Here is a 4,990-nt window from a genome sequence, read left to right on the forward strand (position 1 = left end):
TTTGACAGGAAGAAAGAGGAGAAGTAATATAAATTAAAGGGTACAATTATAAAGTGGGTGCAGGAGCAGAGGGAGCTGGGGGTAGATGAGCACAAATCACTGATAGTTGCCGGGAAGGTGAGAAAGTGGTTAATATAACATACGGGATTCTGGGAATTATAAATAGGGGCACGGGGACAAGAATCAAGGAAGATATGTTAAACTGTATAAAACACTAGTCCAGTGTCAAGTTCCAGGCACCTCACATTAGGAAGGATGATAAGGGACTTGAGAAAGTGCAGAAGGATTTCCGACAATGGTCCCCGGATGAGGGACCTCAGTTACATGGATAGACTGGAGACTGGGGCTGTTCTCCCTGGAAAAGAGAAGATTAAGAGGAGATTTGATCGAGGTGTTCAAAATCACGAGGGATCTGGACAGAGTAGACAGGGAGAAACTGTTCCCATTGGTGGGAGGATCCAGAACCAGAGGACACTGATTTAAAGCGGTTGGGAATAGAGGTAACGGTGACACGAGGGAAAACCTTTTCACACAGTGAGTGGTTAGGATCTGGAATGCACTGTCTGAGAGTGTGCTGGAGGCAGGTTCAATTGAGGCTTTCAAAGGGGAATTAGAAAATTATCCTGGGACAAACAATCTGCAGGGTGATGGGGAAATGGCTGGGGAGTGGGAGTAGGTGAGTGGCTCTTAGAGGGAGCCAGTACAGGTACAATGGGCTGAATGGCCCCCTTCTGTGCTGTAACCAGTCTATGGTTCTATGATTCAGCAATGATAACCCCACAAGGCAGATACCTGAGCTTCCAGAGCCCGCTGGGATAGAGGATGGACCCTCAGTGGATTCTCCAGTCGATTGTTCCTCGGATTCCTGAGTTTGGGAAGTCACGGGTTCTGTAATAAAGGGAGGGAGACATTGCAGAGTGAGACAGGGAGAAAAACACAACAGGTCAACAGGATGGTACTAGTGTCAGGAGAATGTCAGATAGCAGTCTTTATATAACCATAATCTTCCATCCTGTTCACTGCATTACTGTATCACACTCCCCTCAGTCTCTGTATCACACTCCCCTCAGTCACTGTATCACACTCCCCTCAGTCTCTGTATCACACTCCCCTCAGTCGCTGTATCACACTCCCCTCAGTCGCTGTATCACACTCCCCTCAGCCGCTGTATCACACTCCCCTCAGCCGCTGTATCACACTCCCCTCAGCCGCTGTATCACACTCCCCTCAGCCGCTGTATCACACTCCCCTCAGCCGCTGTATCACACTCCCCTTAGCCGCTGTATCACACTCCCCTCACTCGCTGTATCACACTCCCCTCAGCCGCTGTATCACACTCCCCTCAGCCGCTGTATCACACTCCCCTCAGCCGCTGTATCCCACTCCCCTCAGCCGCTGTATCCCACTCCCCTCAGCCGCTGTATCCCACTCCCCTCAGCCGCTGTATCCCACTCCCCTCACTCGCTGTATCCCACTCCCCTCACTCGCTGTATCCCACTCCCCTCACTCGCTGTATCCCACTCCCCTCACTCGCTGTATCCCACTCCCCTCACTCACTGTATCCCACTCCTCTCAGTCACTGCATCCCAATACCCTCAGTCACTGCATCCCACTTCCCTCAGATACTGCATCCCGCTGCCCTCAGATACTGCATCCCGCTGCCCTCAGATACTGCATCCCGCTGCCCTCAGATACTGCATCCCGCTGCCCTCAGATACTGCATCCCACTTCCCTCAGATACTGCATCCCGCTGCCCTCAGATACTGCATCCCGTTGCCCTCAGATACTGCATCCCACTTCCCTCAGATACTGCATCCCGCTGCCCTCAGATACTGCATCCCGCTGCCCTCTGTCACTACATCCCGCTGCCCTCAGTCACTACATCCCGCTGCCCTCAGTCACTACATCCCACTGCCCTCAGTCACTACATCCCGCTGCCCTCAGTCACTACATCCCGCTGCCCTCAGTCACTACATCCCGCTGCCCTCAGTCACTACATCCCACTGCCCTCAGTCACTACATCCCACTGCCCTCAGTCACTACATCCCACTGCCCTCAGTCACTACATCCCACTGCCCTCAGTCAATACATCCCACTGCCCTCAGTCACTACATCCCACTGCCCTCAGTCACTACATCCCACTGCCCTCAGTCACTGCATCCCGCTGCCCTCAGTCACTACATCCCACTGCCCTCAGTCACTACATCCCACTGCCCTCAGTCACTACATCCCACTGCCCTCAGTCACTACATCCCACTGCCCTCAGTCACTACATCCCACTGCCCTCAGTCACTACATCCCACTGCCCTCAGTCACTACATCCCACTGCTCTCAGTCACTACATCCCGCTGCCCTCAGTCACTACATTCCACTGCTCTCAGTCACTACATCCCGCTGCCCTCAGTCACTACATCCCACTTCCCTCAGTCACTACATCCCACTGCCCTCAGTCACTACATCCCACTGCCCTCAGTCACTACATCCCACTTCCCTCAGATACTGCATCCCGCTGCCCTCAGTCACTACATCCCACTGCCCTCAGTCACTACATCCCGCTGCCCTCAGTCACTACATCCCAATACCCTCAGTCACTGCATCCCACTTCCCTCAGTCACTACATCCCACTTCCCTCAGATACTGCATCCCGCTGCCCTCAGTCACTACATCCCGCTGCCCTCAGTCACTACATCCCGCTGCCCTCAGTCACTACATCCCAATACCCTCAGTCACTGCATCCCACTTCCCTCAGATACTGCATCCCACTGCCCTCAGTCACTACATCCCGCTGCCCTCAGTCACTACATCCCACTGCCCTCAGTCACTACATCCCGCTGCCCTCAGTCACTACATCCCACTGCCCTCAGTCACTACATCCCGCTGCCCTCAGTCACTACATCCCACTTCCCTCAGTCACTACATCCCACTTCCCTCAGATACTGCATCCCGCTGCCCTCAGTCACTACATCCCGCTGCCCTCAGTCACTACATCCCACTGCCCTCAGTCACTACATCCCACTGCCCTCAGTCACTACATCCCACTGCCCTCAGTCACTACATCCCACTGCCCTCAGTCACTACATCCCACTGCCCTCAGTCACTACATCCCGCTGCCCTCAGTCACTACATCTCACTGCCCTCAGTCACTACATCCCAATACCCTCAGTCACTGCATCCCACTTCCCTCAGATACTGCATCCCACTGCCCTCAGTCACTACATCCCACTGCCCTCAGTCACTACATCCCACTGCCCTCAGTCACTACATCCCACTTCCCTCAGATACTGCATCCCACTGCCCTCAGTCACTACATCCCACTGCCCTCAGTCACTACATCCCACTGCCCTCAGTCACTACATCCCGCTGCCCTCAGTCACTACATCCCACTGCCCTCAGTCACTACATCCCACTGCCCTCAGTCACTACATCCCACTGCCCTCAGTCACTACATCCCACTGCCCTCAGTCACTACATCCCGCTGCCCTCAGTCACTACATCCCACTGCCCTCAGTCACTACATCCCACTGCCCTCAGTCACTACATCCCACTGCCCTCAGTCACTACATCCCACTGCCCTCAGTCACTACATCCCACTGCCCTCAGTCACTACATCCCACTGCCCTCAGTCACTACATCCCACTGCCCTCAGTCACCACATCCCACTCCCCTCAGTCACTACATCCCACTGCCCTCAGTCACTACATCCCACTTCCCTCAGATACTGCATCCCACTGCCCTCAGTCACTACATCCCACTTCCCTCAGATACTGCATCCCACTGCCCTCAGTCACTACATCCCAATACCCTCAGTCACTGCATCCCACTTCCCTCAGATACTGCATCCCGCTGCCCTCAGTCACTACATCCCACTGCCCTCAGTCACTACATCCCACTGCCCTCAGTCACTACATCCCACTGCCCTCAGTCACTACATCCCACTTCCCTCAGATACTGCATCCCACTGCCCTCAGTCACTACATCCCACTGCCCTCAGTCACTACATCCCACTTCCCTCAGATACTGCATCCCACTGCCCTCAGTCACTACATCCCACTTCCCTCAGATACTGCATCCCGCTGCCCTCAGTCACTACATCCCACTGCTCTCAGTCACTACATCCCACTGCCCTCAGTCACTACATCCCACTGCCCTCAGTCACTACATCCCACTGCCCTCAGTCACTACATCCCACTCCCCTCAGTCACTACATCCCACTGCCCTCAGTCACTACATCCCACTGCCCTCAGTCACTACATCCCGCTGCCCTCAGTCACTACATCCCAATACCCTCAGTCACTGCATCCCACTTCCCTCAGATACTACATCCCGCTGCCCTCAGTCACTACATCCCACTGCCCTCAGTCACTACATCCCAATACCCTCAGTCACTGCATCCCACTTCCCTCAGATACTGCATCCCGCTGCCCTCAGTCACTACATCCCAATACCCTCAGTCACTACATCCCACTTCCCTCAGATACTACATCCCACTGCCCTCAGTCACTACATCCCGCTGCCCTCAGATACTGCATCCCGCTGCCCTCAGTCACTACATCCCACTTCCCTCAGTCACCACATCCCACTGCCCTCAGTCACTACATCCCACTGCCCTCAGTCACTACATCCCACTGCCCTCAGTCACTACATCCCACTTCCCTCAGATACTGCATCCCGCTGCCCTCAGTCACTACATCCCAATACCCTCAGTCACTGCATCCCACTTCCCTCAGATACTGCATCCCGCTGCCCTCAGTCACTACATCCCAATACCCTCAGTCACTGCATCCCAATACCCTCAGTCACTGCATCCCACTTCCCTCAGATACTGCATCCCGCTGCCCTCAGTCACTACATCCCGCTGCTCTCAGTCACTACATCCCACTGCCCTCAGTCACTGCATCCCACTTCCCTCAGATACTGCATCCCACTGCCCTCAGTCACTACATCCCGCTGCCCTCAGTCACTACATCCCGCTGCCCTCAGTCACTACATC

Source organism: Heterodontus francisci, unplaced genomic scaffold (genome assembly GCF_036365525.1).
Source record: "Heterodontus francisci isolate sHetFra1 unplaced genomic scaffold, sHetFra1.hap1 HAP1_SCAFFOLD_345, whole genome shotgun sequence".
NCBI classification, from domain to species: domain Eukaryota; kingdom Metazoa; phylum Chordata; class Chondrichthyes; order Heterodontiformes; family Heterodontidae; genus Heterodontus; species Heterodontus francisci.